General features: G+C 43.9%; 1 protein-coding gene and 1 pseudogene across 1 annotated transcript in view; one reads left to right on the top strand and one right to left on the bottom strand.

Moving 5' to 3' along the window:
- The window catches only part of LOC126456510 (odorant receptor 22c-like), a 159167-nt gene that overhangs the window by 126426 nt on the left and 12636 nt on the right, over positions 1 to 20105 (bottom strand). The gene's annotated exons all lie outside the window — the stretch shown is intronic.
- On the top strand, positions 13609 to 13726 carry LOC126458924 (5S ribosomal RNA; annotated as a pseudogene).

Raw genomic sequence — 20105 nt, 5'->3', positions numbered from 1 at the left:
GGATCCGTACCAGGTCGTGTTGACGGAGGAGATAGAGAAGATCCAAAGAAGAGCGGCGCGTTTCGTCACAGGGTTATTTGGTAAGCGTGATAGGGTTACGGAGATGTTTAGGAAACTCAAGTGGCAGACTCTGCAAGAGAGGCGCTCTGCATCGCGGTGTAGCTTGCTGTCCAGGCTTCCAGAGGGTTCGTTTCTGGATGAAGTGTCGAATATATAGCTTCCCACTACTTATACCTCCCGAGGAGATCACGAATGTAAAATTAGAGAGATTCGAGCGCGCGCGGAGGCTTTCCGGCAGTCTTTCTTCCCGCGAACGATACGCGACTGGAACAGGAAAGGGAGGTAATGCAGTGGCAAGTACAGTGCCCTCCGCCACACACCGTTGGGTGGCTTGCGGAGTATAAATGTAAATGTAGATTTGTCGTAGATTCGTAATTCGCAATAAAAATGGTGTCCCCACTGAAGATTTCAAAGTTGCCCCCGCCACCCACGCACAGGGTGTGATGCGAGGGGGAACTAGTGTGTTGTCATTGGATATCCCCCTCCGAGACAAAAAAAAATGGAATTATAACATTTTTTCATCCGATGTGTAGTTTTCAAGATATTTAAATGCCTTCAGTTAAGAAATTGTTGAACATGAATGGAGTTCTTTGGATCGTGCATTAGACTACATGTAATTTTATATGCAGATGACCAACTATGGTTACAGAGAATGAAGATGGGAGTCTATAAGTTGCAGCAGATAGCCTCAGATTACAACCTAATATTGTCGGTAGATAAACGAAAGTGATGGCTTTTCAGGACAGACTACCAGTAAGATCTAAAATAGTCTTGAATGACAAAACCTTTGAGTACGTAAAACATTTTAAATATCTAGGATGCGACATCACTTACGAATATAATCATGACCTTGACCAAACATTAAATAAACTTACTTCCATATGTGCAACCATCATAAAAAATAGTAGAATAAAATCAGGGAAGAGAGGTAGCTGAAGTTTTATAAAACAATGGCAGTACCTACACTTACTTACTGACGTGAAGCATCGGTAACAGCAAGACGTTAAGAAAGTAGAATACAGGCTCAAAAACTGAAATTTCTAAGAAGAGTGAAATGATGTACGATATCGAAAAAGATATGAAGGTATAAGGAATGATTTGGGAATATATAATGTAACGAAAAAGTAAAGGTTAATAGGAGAAAATGGAAGGAACGAGTAGTGGTGAAAGATTCCCAGGAAAGGCTATCAATTACAAATGCACTGAAAGAAGAAATGTAATATGACCATACAAGAGATGGAGTACCGTAACAGGCAATTTTCCTAACACGAGAAGGGACGAAGGAGGAGGAGGAGGAGGGTGCTCGGATTAAAAAGGCCCCTGGTGTTCAATCTCTACCTCAAAGAATCAATGAAGGAAACAAGAAAAGATTCAGGAGTGGGATTAAAATTCACGGTGAATGGATATCAGCTATAAGATTCGCTGATGATATTAAGACCTACAACTTGCTTCCGCCATTTTTGATCGAATTTCGAAGCTTTATTGTGATGAAACTTACAAAAAACTTAAGATTCAGAATCTTTACCGTCCCTGGTCACTTCTTCCATCATTCGGGCGACATACGAATCCTGCGTCGGAAAAACTGGGTGTCTTTAAGAGAAGATCCATGAATCAATCAAATTTTTCACTTGTTCATATGACAGGAAGTGCTGTTCAGCTAAACCGTCTACCGTCGATCGAAAAAGATGGGTAGTCAGAGGGAGAAACGTCTGGAGAATACGGCGGTGCGGTAGGACGTCCTATTTCAACGTTTCCAAGTATAAAATGTTCGATCAGGTGAACATCCGCAACTGAGGAACATATTTATAGAATGAAAGTCCACTTTGGTTGCCACTAATTTTCTTAATTCATTCCATGACCTTTTCCGGAGCTTAAAGCTTCATCTGCAGATGCTACCAACTGCGAACAAGAGAAGAGGCTACTAGCATACGAGCGCTACAGAGCTGACATACTAAAATGAAAGCTACAGCTGTGAAAAGTGGTGTTCTCACATAATTATGGAAACATGAATGTATGGCAGTCTGGACAGTCAATCATGGGCTATCATATTCACGTCAAACGCACGGAACTGGAAATAAACGTTAACTTTGGGGGAGGATTCTGGACAGAAATGAACTCAATAACAATGTAAATAAAGAAATAAGTGCTCGGAGGACCAGCAACCACAGCCAGGAAAGCATGACACGGTAGTGACCAGTAGAGAAGTCCCAGAGGCCAACTGGCGGCAGCGGCGAAAGCGACTCACTTAGGAGATAATGAGGCTGGGAACCGAAGTAAATAGCAGCAAAATAGCGGGAAACTAGATCTGACTGGCCAGTCCGATTATATAAGTGTGGTTCACAAGAACGATGCAGACTAGAACTACGAATTAAAGAATAAATATGATAGTATACAATCGTGGGAAACGGGTAAAAAGCCTAAAAACCAACGTGACAGAGCACATCAGATTAAAGAGATATAAAAAAAATACACCTAAAAGTGTGGCTACGAATGATGTACGGAAAAATATATCTAAAAAGTGAGCAATAAGACAACGAGAGCTGAGGATAGTTGGAGAATGGTGCCAGCTGTTAGCATCGGTACCAGTGTATAGACTCATCTTACACAGCAAAAACATCTTAGTATAGAAAGTTTTAGTTACGTTTAAAACAATAAAAGCTAAACGAATAACAATAGACACATGTAAGCCAGATTCGAAGTATGTTTTGATGGGATTTCTGATACTGGCTCGAGCATTGTCGTGCGGCAAAATCACCTTTTTATTTCTATCGCTGTATTGTGGCCGCTTGTGTTTCAGTAGTCGGCTCAGACGCATCAGCTGCTTTCTATAACGAACTCTTACGAAATTTTCCGTCTGTTTCAATAGCTCCGAAAACCTTCTCTCTTCCACCACCATACCGATCTTCGGCGTTACAATCACCGTTCCTGAAATTCTGAAACCGTTCTTTGCCCATTCTTTCACTGACAGGTGTCTCACGAGAGTTCTCACACAGCGTTTTATGAGCCTCGGCCGCAGATTTCTTCATGGTAAAGCATAAATTTAAAACCTCCCACAAATGACGGGAATTGGTCTCATACGTTGACGTATGTACATGTACGTCTACAGAGATACACCGTACGGTGCGTGGAGGAGGGTGCTCTGTTCCACTGCTAGTTACTTCCTTTCCGGTTCCACACGTAAACAGAGCGAGGGAAAAACGACTGTCTATATGCCTCCGTATGAATCCTAATATTATCTTCGTCACTCTTACGCGCAATGTATGTTGGCGACAGTATAATCGGTTGGCAGTCACCCTCAAACGCCGTTCTTCAAACTTTCTCAACAGTGTTTCTCGAAAAGAACGTCACCTTCCCTCCAGGTATTCCCTTCCGAGTTCCAGAAACGTCTCCGTAACACTTACGTGTTGTCCAGACCTACCGCTAACAGATCTAGCAACCCGCCTCTGAATTGCTTCGTTGTGCTCCACCAGTCAAGTAGTGTTCCACTACTTAAGAGCGGGTCACACCAGCGTCCTACATGCAGTCTCCCTTACAGATGAACCACTGTTTCCCAAAATTCTCCCAATAAACTGATGTCGACCATTAGCCTACTTTACCACAATTCACACGTGATTGTTTCATTTCATATCACTTTGTAACGTTACGCCCAGTTATTTAAACAACTTGTCTGTGTCCAGCAGGACGCTACTGTTACTGTATCCTAACGTTACAGGTTTGATCTTCCTACACATCCGCATTAACTTACATTGTTCGACATTTAGATTCACCACACCAATTAGAAATTTTGTCTAAGTCGTCTTGTATCTTCCTACATCAACTCAACTTCTAAACCTTACCATACTCGACAGATATCATCAGCAAACAACCGCAGATTCCTGCCCACCCTGTCCGCCAAATCATTAATGTATATAGAGAATAACCAAGAATAACCTTCTGATGAAATCACAAATCGACTAATGTTTTTATGACGTTATGTTTACGAATACCTAAGGTTCCCTTCCATCTGCACCACTACTTTCCAGTATTACCATCTACTGTAAAACGGACGCAGCAAAGTTGTAGACCTAATAATTGCTATGTTCAGTGAAAGTGGGGAAGAACGCAAGACCCGTTGAATGGAATGAACAGACTAATGAACGCACACAATAGACAGAGTACACCGAAGAAAGACGAGACTAATGAGGAGTGGCAAAAATGGAATTAACAATAAACTTGACATGAAATTTCGGGACCGCGAAATAGACGAAGTTAAGGAATTCTGTTTCGTTGGAAGCAAAATATTACGTAACGGGCGAAGCACAGATGACGTAAAAAGTTGGCTAGCACTGGCTAAGAGGGCCTTAATTTGAGGAAGAAACTATTGAGAACGTTTAGAGCGCAACAGTGCATGCAAGTGAATGATGGACTGTGAGAAAACACGAAAAGAAGAGAATCCAAAAGTTTGTAATACGTGCTGTTGGACTGTGTTGAAAATTATGTGGTTGCTAAGAAAAGAAATGAAGAGGTTCTCCGCTGAATCTGTGAGGGAAAGAATGTACGAAAACATTGACAAGAAGATCTGGGTGAAGGTGACAGCACATAGGTTTAGACGTCAAGGAATAACTTCCGTGGTACTTGAGCGAGCAGTAGATGATAAAAGTGTAGGGGACTCAAAAATTGGAATGTATCCAAAAATAATAGAAAACACTGGGCCCAATTCTGGCACAGGAGAGGAATTCATAGAGGGACCGTATCAAACCGGACAGCTGACTGATGGTCTAAAAAAAAGAAGAAACGTACGCAGAAACCAGAAATTTTCTGAATGATGATACTCCATGATTCAAAAGGATTCATCGCATTTCACAAGACTACATCTTCTACATCAGTGAAAATAGAAAGCTAGGGTGAATTTTAACTTACGCAACGGAAATTGGATTGGTGACAGTTGTAAGTTTGCCGTCCATGTAGTTACTTGGACGGTCTCCTTGCAACAGTTAGCTCTCGCCCCCATTCGTTCATTAGCGAATGTGCGTCAAGCTGACATGGCAACAATATAACAACAAAACGGGTTTTGTGTTCTCCGTTTCGACGGGTACAATTCAGTTACTACTATGCGGTGTGATTTTCGTCACCTCCTACAATGTAAGGTTGGCATTTGGCATCCAAATGTGCCTGTTCTCATGTTATGTGTTTCTCTTGGATGAAAGGAGAACGTTATGAAAGACCCCATCTATATGCCTTCTATTCCAACAATTTTTGCGTTAACTCTACCATCGCATAGAAAGAGTTTTGAATGCAGTAACTCCAGATATGCTCGCAAAAGTACGGGATGAGCTCAACTGCAGTCTGGATGTCAATCACGTGACCTGTTGAATGCAAATTGAATGGAAATTGAAAACGTTCTAAGCGCCAATTTTCTACTAAACGCGTTTTCATTTCTATTGTGTTGTCAGTACTCTGTTTCATGTCCTTAGATATGATGCAGTTGCCAAACCATGCATCAGTAGATAGTGCATGTACGTTGCGTCAAGCTGTACTTGGCTTTGGAGTCCCAAAATTTAAAAGATATGAAAAGTAGTTTTGTTGAGTGTAGTTTCACTAGTTAAAAATATAATGTTGTATTTCTCTACTTGTTTGATCATTGCTGATAATGTCATTTATTTACACAATTAGCGCCGTTACCGGTTTAGATGCCGATAGGTTCATCTGCAGACGTCTGCTTAAGTTTGTATAACTTTTGTTGCGAACAATGCCCCCAGCCGGAAATACAACTAATCTGTAACTGGCTGCGTCATTCAGCAGTAATCACTGACGGCGGCGGAGTTCACGAGATCCAGCATGGATAAAATAACAATGTATCACATTAGTTTCTGTAAAAAACATCCAATGACTAATATGAACAACAACTACTGTAATATAAACATGAGCAGCCGTCTGACGATGAACCTGCTCAAATGGCTCTAAGCACTATGGGTCTTAACATCTGAGGTCATCAGTTCCCTAGATTTAGAACTACTTAAGCCTAACTAACCTAAGGACATCACAGTCATCCATGCCTGACGAGGGATTCGAACCTGCGACCGTACCAGCAGCGCGGTTCCGGACTGAAGCGCCTAGAACCGCTCGGCCACAGCGGCCGGCGAGGGAACTTGTCGGTTCCAAACCGGTACTAGGGTTGTTTGTGTAAATAAATAACGTTACTAACAGTTGCTTGTTACTGTTTTTTTCTTTGCAAGAATCAGCTTGAAAAAAGCTCTTATTTGCACTTAGAACCAGTCAGTTCTCTGGTATGACATTTATAACGTTCTTAAATAGGGTGCGGAATATGACAACCAAAGGCATCCTACTGTGAAAAGGAATGGTACCCCACACCACCAGGGCCCGGTCGTCGGGCCGTATGGCGTCCGACAGCTACGCTAGTATCACCGCGCCGTCTGAGGCGACTCTAGACACGTCTTCGGTGGTCATCGGGACTTAATTTTAAGCGAGACTCGTCACTGAAAACAATTATACCCCAGTGAATGAGATTCCAGGCCGAAGACGTGTCTGGAGACGCCCCAGACAGCGGCGGGATTCCAGCCTAGCTGTCGCCAGCCGTACCACCAAACAGCCTGGGTGGATGGTCTGGGGTGCCATTTCATTTCATAGCAGGACCCCTTTGATTGTCATACGCCGCACCCTTACAGCACCTTCTCAACTTTTAGGACACAACTCAGTTATTTGCAAACAGATATACATTTTCTTATTCTCCTGGCACATGACAGATTTGGCACGTAGAACGTTTTCCTTTTCCACTCCTCATTTGTGAAAGGTAAATGAACCGTTGAGCCTAAACGTAATTGCAAAAACTACGGGTTGGTTATATGCCCATGTATGTAAAAAAACATACCCTTGTCAAATCGGATGGTTCTTTTGGAAACATTTTGCAGTACTATGCATAAGTTAAAATTCATCCCAGTTTCTATCTTTATTCATGTAGAAGAGTTAATTGTTATGAAATCGGATGAGCGTTTCTTAAACGCCTTGTCTTCTGCCGTAATAGCAGCTATTTGTTTTGATTAAATTATCTCCTTATTATGCATTGGCTGCGGCGTAGGTTCAGCCGCGTATCCATTTTCATGTGACAGAATTACGATTATGTTTCAATCAGTAAAGTAACGTCAACACTCAAAATTACACCGAATAAAAAAATTTGGGCGCTGTTAAAAAATAAAAAAAAAAAAAGCTGTGCAGGAAAACAGTTTCAAGATTAAGGATTAAGGCGGTTGTGGATACAGCAACGGTGATCAAAGTGCGAAGTGCAGTAGGTATTTTGCCTTTAACAAAAACGTTCCCAGCTGCATTGCATCGCTAATTAATGGAAGTTTACCCATGGAGCGTAATATCACAAAAATAGTTGTGGTTCTGGTGCCAGGAATTTGAAAAAGGAAGAACAGACGTGCGAGTTAGGCAAAGATTAGGGCAGCGAGTCACCTTTACCTCACGTCGTGTCGAAGTGTTGACTGAAGCCCATCGCCGCATTCACGCGAGGCAGTCTCTACACGATCTCAACATCTACATCTACATCTACATTCATCTACATTTATACTCCGCAAGCCACCCAACGGTGTGTGGTGGAGGGCACTTTACGTGCCACTGTCATTACCTCCCTTTCCTGTTCTAGTCGCGTATGGTTCGCGGAGAGAACGACTGTCTGAAAGCCTCCGTGCGCGCTCTAATCTCTCTAATTTTACATTCGTGATCTCCTCGGGAGGTATAAGTAGGGGGAAGCAATATATTCGATACCTCATCCAGCAACGCACCCTCTCGAAACCTGGACAGCAAGCTACACAGCGATGCAGAGCGCCTCTCTTGCAGAGTCTGCCACTTGAGTTTGTTAAACATCTCCGTAACGCTATCACGCTTACCAAATAACCCTGTGACGAAACGCGCCGCTCTTCTTTGGATCTTCTCTATCTCCTCTGTCAACCCGATCTGGTACGGATCCCACACTGATGAGCAATACTCAAGTATAGGTCGAACGAGTGTTTTGTAAGCCACCTCCTTTGTTGATGGACTACATTTTCTAAGTACTCTCCCAATGAATCGCAACCTGGTACCCGCCTTACCAACAATTAATTTTATATGATCATTCCACTTCAAATCGTTCCGCACACATACTCCCAGATATTTTACAGAAGTAACTGCTATCAGTGTTTGTTCCACTATCATATAATCATACAATAAAGGATCCTTCTTTCTATGTATTCGCAATACTTTACATTTGTCTATGTTAAGGGTCAGTTGCCACTCCCTGCACCAAGTGCCTATCCGCTGCAGATCTTCCTGCATTTCGCTGCAATTTTCTAATGCTGCAACTTCTCTGTATACTACAGCATCATCCGCGAAAAGCCGCATGGAACTTCCGACACTATCTACTAGGTCATTTATATATATTGTGAAAAGCAATGGTCCCATAACACTCCTCTGTGGCACGCCAGAGGTTACTTTAAAGTCTGTAGACGTCTCTCCATTGAGAACAACATGCTGTGTTCTCTTTGCTAAAAACTGTTCAATCCATCCACACAGCTGGTCTGATATTCCCTAGGCTCTTACTTTGTTTATCAGGCGACAGTGCGGAACTGTATCGAACGCCTTCCGGAAGTCAAGGAAAATAGCATCTACCTGGGAGCCTGTATCTAATATTTTCTAGGTCTCATGTACAAATAAAGCGAGTTGGGTCTCACACGATCGCTGTTTCCGGAATCTACATAGTAGATTCTGGGTTTCCAAAAACGACATGATACTCGAGCAAAAAACATGTTCTAAAATTGTACAACAGGTCGACGTCAGAGATATAGGCCTATAATTTTGCGCATCTGCTCGACGACCCTTCTTGAAGACTGAGACTACCTGTGCTCTTTTCCAATCATTTGGAACCTTCCGTTCCTCTAGATACATGCGGTACACGGCTGTTAGAAGGGGGGCAAGTTCTTTCGCGTAATCTGTGTAGAATCGAATTGGTATCCCGTCAGGTCCAGTGGACTTTCCTCTGTTGAGTGATTCCAGTTGCTTTTCTATCCCTTGGACACTTATTTCGATGTCAGCCATTTTTTCGTTTGTGCGAGGATTTAGAGAAGGAACTGCAGTGCGGTCTTCCTCCGTGAAACAGCTTTGGAAAAAGGTGTTTAGTATTTCAGCTTTACGCGTGTCATCCTCTGTTTCAATGCATTCATCATCCCGGAGTATCTGGATATGCTGTTTCGAGCCACTTACTGATTTAACGTAAGACCAGAACTTCCTAGGATTTTCTGTCAAGTCGGTACATAGAATTTTACTTTCGAATTCACTGAACGCTTCACGCATAGCCCTCCTTACGCTAACTTTGACATCGTTTAGCTTCTGTTTGTCTGAGAGGTTTTGGCTGCGTTTAAACTTGGAGTGAAGCTCTCTTTGCTTTCGCAGTAGTTTCCTAACTTTGTTGTTGTACCACGGTGGGTTTTTCCCGTCCCTCACAGTTTTACTCGGCACGTACCTGTCTAAAACGCATTTTACGATTGCCTTCAACTTTTTCCATAAACACTCAACATTGTCAGTGTCGGAAGAGAAATTTTCGTTTTGATCTATTAGGTAGTCTGAAATCTGCCTTCTATTACTCTTGCTAAACAGACAAACCTTCCTCCCTTTTTTATATTCCTATTAACTTCCATATTCAGGGATGCTGCAACGGCCTTATGATCACTGATTCCCTGTTCTGCACATACAGAGTCGAAAAGTTTGGGTCTGTTTGTTATCAGTAGGTCCAAGATGTTATCTCCACGAGTCGGTTCTCTGTTTAATTGCTCGAGGTAATTTTCGGATAGTGCACTCAGTATAATGTCACCCGATGCTCTGTCCCTACCACCCGTCCTAAACATCTGAGTGTCCCAGTCTATATCTGGTAAATTGAAATCTCCACCTCAGACTATAACATGCTGAGAAAATTTATGTGAACTGTATTCCAAATTTTCTCTCAGTTGTTCTGCCACTAATGCTGCTGAGTCGGGAGGTCGGTAAAAGGAGCCAATTATTAACCTAGCTCGGTTGTTGAGTGTAACCTCCACCCATAATAATTCACAGGAACTATCCACGTCTACTTCACTACAGGATAAACTACTACTAACAGCGACGAACACTCCACCACTCCAGATAGTGTACTGGGTATAATGTTTAATAAACATTTTCGCGCAGTGGAATTCTTACCTTACTTTTCATTTACCCTTGTACACTTCAAGGGTAAAAAATAAAATATAAAACGACCGTTGGTTGTTTAATCGAACGAATACAAACAGGACTTATATAGTATAAATGTTACAGGCTACTTGGGTTACAGTTCACAGTATTAATCACGTCATACGACGGCACAAAATACCTAAGATCCAAGAAAAACTCTGTGTCATGTCATATATTTCATGGTATGATGCTCTCTTTTACTGTTAGACTGCCACTTTTAATTCTACTTAACTTGTCTCTACCTGATGATATGGCTCCACCTGCTGTGCGGAGTGGGACCTCATCCATCCCGTGATTGTCATGTCACAACAAATATTTCAGTTTTCTCAAAAAAATAGTGAAAAGCATGAATATAATTCTAGGATGAAAACCAACCACTAGAAAACCTTCAATGGGTAAACATTAGTGTAGAAATGAGTCAGATACATGACTCCACATGTGTTAAATATCGCTTGACTAATGTGGTGGAGTTTAAGACTGCTTTCTATTACGCACCTTCTTGTATTCCGTTGAAAAGTATCTTCTCGGAAGATACCGCCGTAGGCGGAACTTAAGTCACTAATTTGCCACAAAAACAGTATGCTCGTCCGCTCCAGCGAACAAAACGCAATTAACACTCAAATATGACTAACAGGCTGAAGTCCTTTGTTCAACAACTCGAAGTCTCATACTTGGTACTGTTTTCCACAAACTAAAAGTTACAATTATTTACTATCGGAAACAGTCTTGATCACAATTTATTTATTACGGTGACCGGTTTCGACCGCTACTGTGGTCATCTTCAGACCAATGAATAAGAAGCTCCTTCTGCTGGAGAATCACTACTGAATTCTCCAGCAGAAGGAGGTTCTTACTCATTGGACTGAAGATAACCACAGTATTGGTCGAAACCGTCACCTTAATAAATAAATTATGATTAAGACTGTTTTTAATCGTAGATATTTGTAACACATTGATCACTGTCACTCCCATAATGTATTCAAAAGTAATTAATAGTTACAAAGTTCAACTGCTGCACATGGAAACCAAGTTCCACAAAAGTTTACTCTTAGTACGCGCACGGTGATGTAGATCCTTGGGAAAACAGTGAGTAGTCTAACAAAGTTTGTGAAGCAGGTTACTACATCAAACCACGGAAATGGGCCATCTACGTAGCTGCAGAGGCCAGGCAGTGTCAATGCAGAAGACAGCTGGTCGGCAGCAGGCGGCGGCGCCGTAGTGGAGCAGATGTCCGTTTGTAGCTCTGACATGAAGTGGACTGCCTCTGCATGGCAGTGAGCGGACTTAAATACTGTCGCGTGGCTATATATCGCAGGCACTATTTTATGTTATGCAGGTTGCAGATGTTTACAGGTCCCCCCAGGTAAGCGACCCTTTCTGGTGCTGAAAGGACCGCCTATTGGAACCGCTGCAAAACTGTTTTGTTGTGCTGAGTGGTTGAGTGGCATGTAGGCAACCTGCGACGTTGTTGTGCCAGATGGGTTGTCGGCCTTACAGGCGGATTGCCGTAACATGTCAGGTAGCCGTAAAATTGCAACGTCGCGAAGATGGCATGCGACAAATGTGTACTACATGCTTGTGGTGCAAATGGTTAGCCTAAACGGGCAAAGTAGGTAACAGTGTTGACATCTACATTCTATATTAAAAGATAAGATAAAGTAGGGGGATTCTCATTCAGAAATCGCATCTCAGTGCTGGTTGTTTGTAAGAGACAGGCGTTATGCTACATGTAACAAGGAGAAACATCTATTACCATGTCTTGGTGCTTGCCAGGGGCAGGACCGAGACCTATCAATATTACGATTTTTCATTCATATCAGTCGGGATCCCATGACTGTCCCTCAAAAAAGTGATTCGTTGGTTCTGCAGGGTCACGCTCAAAAACATGCATACCCTCAGCACCTTCATATGACTAGTGCCTGAGAACACAGATTGTTCACTCGGCCATGTACGAGCTTAGAGCAACGTCATGTGCCTTTAGTAAGGAAGTGGGCTTGTTTGCGAGAAGTTTCTACAAGGACAGTACGATGACTTCTGGGCCATCACGAAATCTCGCTGCAGCGAACATTGTTGCAGTTTCACGTGGCTCGCAGCAGCAGAGAGAAGTGCGGCGACAGTTGAGCACTCAACACGAAACACAGGAGTAGCACCAGCTCGCCTCTCCAGATGAGTCCCCGTTTTGTGTGTAGAATCACGTTGGACGCATCCATGTTTGGAGGCTACGATGGGAAGGAACGTTGTGAGACTGCTTTTGTCATAGTAGTATGTCGCAGCACCTGGTTCGGAGTTGCGGCATGCCATTGGGTACAAAACTCAATCATCTCTGATTTTTATACCTGTAATTTGTAGAGCAGGCCTTACGTTTCTGGCGTTTTAGGTTCGGTGACTGTGCTCTGTCCTCACATTATATGTGATACTTTGTTTCAAAGAGGTAACCTTATACCACATGATCCCCATGTGTCCTGGCTTACGCCGGTACAGGAGTCGACTGTTCCACCGACTTGCACATTCTCCAAATGTGTGACCCACTGCAAACATGAGATCCTGGGTTCCCGAGTGACTCAAACCGCTCCAATCGCTAGCTGGTACCACTGATGAGCCCTGACATAGAGCTGAGGCATCATGGAATAACATAACCATATCTATCATGCAAAATAAATTCATCACTGAGCCCAATCGTTGTGTCTCCTAGAGGTGGCAGCTCTCTTTACCAAATGTTGGACACTGTATGTTGTGGATTACTTCGTAAACAACACCAAGGAGAGGTGGTCTACAGAGTGCTGTAGCGGCTGTCGTTATAGGAAAGCTGGACAGGAGCAGAAATGATTAGCCAACAAGTAAATACAGTAAACAGAAGCTTTACTTAATTGGTAGCTTTCTGCAAGCGCCTGAAGACTCTTAACAAAGGGAAATGAAGCAGTAAAGTTCAGCTAATATAATAGCAACAAGAGTATCACTGGGAGACGCTCTCTTAATTAATGCATGAGCGATAGTAACAGGGCCGTGACTGGGGTGCAACTCGGCTTTCTTGGGATTGGACCGCACCTCGCTGCGATTGGGCTGAGTGGCTGCCGCCGCCGACCCTCTACTATTTGCGGAAGACGACGCTCGTGGTACAGAGCTGCTGGGGGCGTGGCTCAGCAGGCGTGCTCCACTGGGACCACCGGATCCTGCAAGACTGCTATCGGCATCTGCTGGAAATTTATGTTGCCCTTACAAACCATGGGATGCCAGCAGTGTGGTATCGATGTATGATAGCACACTCCATAACCTCTGATCATAAGTTTAATGATATATTCGTCCTCTATACTACATACTGCCAACGGTCTTGCCGCAGTGGTAACACTGGTTCGCGTCAGATCACCGAAGTTAAGAGCTGTCGGGCTGGACTAGCACTTGGATGGGTGGCCATCAGGGCTGCCGAGCGCTGTTGGCACGCGGGATGCGCTCAGCCCTTGTGAGGCAAACCTAGGAGCTACTTGATTGAGAAGTAGCGGCTCCGGTCTCGTAAACTGACACAGAGCCTGGAGAGCGGTGTGCTGACCACATGACCCTTCATATCCGCATCCAGTGACTCCTGTAGACTGAGGATGACACGGAGGTCGGTCGGTACCGTTGGGCCTTCCAAGGCCTGCTAGGACGGAGTTTAGGAGATACTTCATACTCACAGTAAGTAAAATTTCGTTATTTGCTGTCGTTTCTGCTATTAGGGTTTTAACAGGCAGCTGTGTATAACATTTGACATCAACTCGTACTTATAATTAGGAATGTAGTACTGTGGTCTTTCATAATTTAAAGCATGTAATGTATCATTTCCGAGTGGCGCAAGTGTGCTCTACCAGTACTTACTACGTATGATGTGTCAGTTTCTAGAGGAAGGAAGACATCTTCAGTATGGGTTTTTTGTTCTAATACTCTTAAACAGGCCAGGTCATGGTCGAGTTATTTTCCCACGGGAGCCGGTGTACTCCAATACATGTTTCAGACAAACTTGTACAAGTCCTGGAAGTGGGAACAGGAAATGATCAGTGAAAAGGCCTACCACCTACCCATAATTCTGACCGGCCAGTAGACCTAAATGTTCTACAATTTCGTGGAGCGATTTGGAGCTTTAGAAGTTGTGTGACCTCTGGGCTGAAGGTGATGTTTCCGCAGTGAATTTCTTAAAAGCGCAGAAAGTAATCCTTCTTGATCAACCGAGTTCTTTTGTGAAGTACAGAAAATTGATAGCTCCGAAAGTGCGCTTCCGGAAGCGGCTGTAGATTTGGGTTTCAATCATTCCGCTTTTTCGGGGAAGTGTTGGCATTTAGCGATCGCCTAGACAGTTCAATAGGTCGAGTCCTCATATTACATTGTGAAGCCGAGTAGCTAGCTGGGCCGTGGAGTTTAGCCAGCGAAACAGACTTGGCGAGGTTTTCGTTGAAGCCAACAGATTATGGTCGTCTTACTGCAAGTTTAAGTGTGTTTTATTCTGTGTCTGTCTTTTCCTATTCACTTTGAATTATAATTCAAGTTTCGTTATTGCATATTTTGGAGATTAGCAGTGGAACTTGAGGGTAGCCGTTTAATGGTTCAAATGGTTCTGAGCACTATGGGACTTAACATCCGAGGTCATCAGTCCCCTAGAACTTACAACTTCTTTAACCTAACTAACTTAAGGACATAACACACATCCATGCCCGAGGCAGGATTCAAACCTGCGACCGTAGCAGTCGCGTGGTTCCGGAGTGAAGCGCCTAGAACCGCTCGGCCACCGCGGCCGGCGGTAGCCATTTCCACATAGTGTATAAAGTGTTAGAAGTCAACATAATCCAGTTCAGTGGTCCAATATCCCAATCATTCTGAAAGTCGTTGAATTCCCGCGCGGCTTTGATTATTGATAATTGAATAGCGGAAAGTTTAATCTTTTGAAAGCGAGGCTGGCGATTATTATTTAGCTTGATTCTCAGATGTGTAGCAGTGCAGAGAATTAATCCTGGTTAGATCAAAATTTTAAACATGGCTGAAGCGGCAGTTGTTGAAAAGCTTCACGGTAAACGATAACAGCCAAATAGTTGCAGGATTAAGATTTATTGAAATTCTTTACCACGGTTTCGGTATATCTAAGTATACCTTCATCAGATGCAAGAATACACTAAAATCAAATCCTGCAGCAGAGGTGCATAAAACAACCTCCACTGCAGGATGTGATTTTAGTGTATTTTTGCTTCTGATGAAGGTATATTTAGATATACCGAAACAGTGGTCAAGGATTTCAATAAATCTTTATCCTGCAACTGTTCGGCTGTTATCATTTACCGTGAAAATCCTGGTTAAGTAACAAATGTTACCTATTAAATCCGTGAAGCATTACACTATCTGATCGGAAGCAAACCGACAAGTGTCAGAGAACATTATTATGGGGTGTTTGCACCCATCTTCTTTGTGGCGGCTTCAACTCTCCTGGGGACTCGTCAATGAGGTGTCTGAAGTGTATTTTTCTTCAAGGGCCGAAACCAAAGAATGTAGTGATGCTGGCCGCTGGGGTCTGGAGCGAAGCCGAGGCCCTTAATCGTCCAGAATGTGTTCCATTGTGTTGAGATCGGGACCCTGCTTTATGATAGAGTGCATTGTCATGGCGACACAAAGAATCATCGCTTACGAACTGTTCTACTGTAGGAATTACACAGTTCACACTGTTGTAAAATGTCTTCATATTCTTCCGTATTTAGCGGTTTTAAGCAAAAGACACCCCCCACCACCCATATCGTAACATCAACTCTTTTTTACTTCACTGTTGACACCACAGATTATAGTGGATAACGTTCTCCAGCCATTCGCCAAATCCAAATCTTGCCATCCATTTGCCAGGCGGTACAGCGTGATTCAGCCTTACAAATCACTCGTTTCCTGTCACCCACTGTGCGGTGGCGTCGGTCTTTACACCCCCACAAGCACCGCTGGTCTTTTGTTACAGAGGAGATGCTCAACCATTGCACCCCATTGTTTTTGCCTCCTCCCTTCCCCGCCCCCCCCCCCCCCCCCCCCGCACCCAGAGTCACTAAGCTGGCTGGATTGCTGGTAGCACGTTAGAACTCAAGAGTGATCGCTTCCGCTGATGCCATCCGATTTTTTAACAGCCACCCCCAAAATGCTCGGCGGTCCATGCCCGTCAGTACACGAGTTCTGCCTGCTCTTGGTTTAGCTGTGTTTGATTGTTCATTCGTGTTCCAACTTCACATTAGCATCGCCGTCAGTAGACTTTGGAAGCTTTGGAAGGATCGAAATGTCCTTGAATGACTTGTTACTCAGGTGATATCCAGTGACTTGTCCATGATCGCAATCAATGAGTTCACTTTAACGACCCATTCTGCTGTACCTGCTTCTCTACTGACAACAAAACACTTGCCGCCATCTTTGTTACTTGCTGATCCGCCTCTCGTTGCATCTTTTTTTAGACAGCAGGTGAACCTGTGGTTGCCAGAACATGGAATTTCAAGCGGAGAATTCAGAACATTTCCGACATATTCTTTTGTTTCATTTCAATAGACCTGTGACAGCCAGAAACAATTGCGCCGTGTTTGTGGTTAACGTCACTAGACAGAGCAGGGCAAGAAAATGGTTTTCTCGTTTTAGGGATGATCCTTCCGGCATTAGAAACTCTCACGATCAGGAAGACCTTTGGCGTTTCATGAAGATCGTTTAAACGCATTAATCCACACTGTTCCACGTCCGTGCACTCGAGAATTGTCAAATGTGATGAACTGTGATCATACCATCTTCGTGTGATATTTGCATGCAATGGGGAAGATGAAAAAGTGGGTGAACGGGTACCGCACGTTCTAAGTCAAAATCATATAAATAAGCGGGTGGCCATACGCTATGTTATCAAAAGTATCCGGAAACCCCCAAAAACATACGTTATTCATATTAGGTGCATTGTGCTGCCACTTACTGCCAGGTTCTCCATATCAGCGACCTCAGTAGTCATTAGACATCATGAGAGAGCAGAATGGGGCGCTCTACGTAACTCACGGACTTCGAACGTGGTCAGGTGATTGGGTGTCACTTGTGTCATACGTCTGTATGCAAGATTTCCACATTCCGAAACATCCCTAGGTCCACTGTTTCCGATGTGATAGTGAAGTCGAAACGTGAACGGACACGTATAGCACAAAAGCGTACAGGCCGATCTCATCTGTTGACTGACAGAGACTGACGACAGTAGACGAGGGTTGTAGTGTGTAATAGGCACACATCTATCCAGACCATCACACAGGAATTCCAAACCGCATCAGGATCCACTGCAAGTACTACGATAATAGTTACTAATAAAATCAGTCTTGTTGACAAATTTATTTATTCTGGTAACCGGTTTTGACCACGCCTGTGGACATCTTTAGACCAAAATGCTATATGAGCAGGAGCCTTCTTCTGGTGGTAAATCACTGCTGATTAGTAATAATCTTGATCACTGTCTGCTCCCACGATGTATTCAAAAGTACTATGATAGTAGGCGGGAGGTGAGAAAACTTGGAATTCATGGTCGAGCGGCTGCTCATAAGCCACACATCACGCCGGTAAATGCCAAACTATGCCTGGTTCGGTGTAAGGAGCGTAAACATTGGACTATTGCACGGTGTAAAAACGTTGTGTGGAGTGAGGAATGACGGTACACAATGTGGCGATCCGATGGCAGTGTGTGGGTATGGCAAATTCCCGCTGAACGTCATCTTCCAGCGTGTGTAGTGCCAACAGTAAAATTCGGAGGCGGTGGTGTTATGGTGTGGTCGTGTTTTTCATGGAGGGCGCTTGCACCCCTTCTTGTTTTGCGTGGCACTATCACAGCACAGACCTACATTGATGTTTTAAGAACCTTCTTGCTTCCCACTGTAGAAGAGCAATTCGGGGATAGCGATTGCATCTTTCAATACCATCGAGCACCTGTTCATAATGCACGGTCTGCGGCGGAGTGGTTACACGACAATAACATCCCTGTAATGGACTGGCCTGCACAGAGTCGTGACCTGAATCCTACAGAACACCGTTGGGATGTTTTGGAACGCCGACTTCGTGCCAGGCCTCACCTACCGACATCGATAACTCTCCTTAGAGCAGCATTCCGTCACGAATGGGCTCCCATTCCCCAGGAAACCTTCCAGCACCTGTTTGAACGTATGGCTGCGAGAGTGGAAGCTGTCACCAAGGCTAATGGTGGGCCAACACCATATTGAATTCCAGAATTACCGATAGAGAGTGTCACGAACTTGTGAGCCATTTTCAGCCAGGTGTCCGCATCCTTTTGATCACATAGTGTATGTGCATCTCTGCTCGTTCGTCATCAGTTGGCTTGTGAACAACGCCGACCGTTCGTATCCTGTATCGTTACTGGTAGCGAGGAATGGTGTCTTTATGTTAAAATAAAGGAGAAAAAGGATTGGTTGAGGCTAAAAAAAGTAGCTTGATCCATACCCTGTGGGCATCGCAGAAAAGATAATGTTATGCATCTGGAGACACAGCGACAGTGTGGTGAACTACTAGGAATTACTTCCCCGAGGTGTAACCGTCAGTGATGATCTTTATTGTCAGCAACTGAGACACACGCAATCCAGGAACAACGACCAGGAAGACAGCGTGAAGTGGTGATCTTTCACGATAACTCCCACCCCCATTCTGCTAGACTGACAAATAAAACTTTACAGGAGTTCCGTTGGGAAGTCATTCCGCAGCCACCTCGCTCACTTTACCTTGCGATCTTAGATTGTCACCTTTTCCGCTGTCTGTTGAACAATCTTCAACGAACTTCCTTTCCGAGTGAAATTACGTTCCGAACATGGCTCGACGAGTTCTTTGTTCAAATCCATACGATTTCTACAGTTGCGGAGTAAAAAGGTTACTGCTTCACTGGCAGACTGTTGTAAGTAGTGAAGGATAATATACACTGTGTACAAAATTAAAGCAGCAAACCGAAATTTTGCAAGGTTGTGTTTACTTTGTCACAAAATAGTATAATTAAGTGATAGTAACGTAGAAGCAATTTAAAGAATACAGAACGTAAACAACTGCAACACGCATAACGGTAGACAAAAACGTTCTTTGTTTTTTCCAACTTAACGGTTCACACACACATTCCAACAACTGGTTAATGCGTTCAGTATGGCGTCTGACCACCTCTAGCAGCAATACAGGCCTGACTGAGCAACTGGGCGTGGTGTGAGTGATGTCATCAATCCCATGTTTAGGCAATAACGCCGATTCTTCCAGCAGCGCTGCTCGCAAGTCTTGGTGGATGCTGACGTGATGGCAACCCGTGTCTCTAGTGCATCCCAGGTATGCCCTATGGGATTCAAATCGAGAGAGCGTGCAGGCCACGTCATGTGTGCAATATCTTCCGTATCCCGGAAACCATCAACCACACGTGCTCTTTGTCCTGGAGCATTATCGTCCAGCAATACGAAGGCTCGGTCCTCAGCACCTCGGAACAACCGCATGAGGTCACAAGATCTCGTCACTACACATTACAGCAGTTAAATCTTGCCGATTGAGCAGTACAATTTCATGAAGAGATGTTCGAATGGTTAACATAATCCTGGCCCACACCATTAGGGATCATCCTCGTAATCAGTCTCTTTCCATAATGGTTGGGTCCCAAAATCGTGTTCCACGTTCCCTCCAGATGCGAATGCGTCTAGAATCACTGTCCAGAGCAAACCTGGACTCATCTGTGAGAAACGCCCACAGTTGGACCGTCTAGGTGGCATGTTGGCGGCTCCACTCTACAGCACGTCTCTGACAATAAGGGCCGCTCTACTGAAGCCTTCCGTACACCCTCTGCC

Source organism: Schistocerca serialis, chromosome 2 (genome assembly GCF_023864345.2).
Source record: "Schistocerca serialis cubense isolate TAMUIC-IGC-003099 chromosome 2, iqSchSeri2.2, whole genome shotgun sequence".
Taxonomy (NCBI): Eukaryota; Metazoa; Arthropoda; class Insecta; order Orthoptera; family Acrididae; genus Schistocerca; species Schistocerca serialis.
The sequence above is the reverse complement of the archived record's forward strand: the minus strand, read 5'-3'. Positions and strand labels throughout refer to the sequence as shown.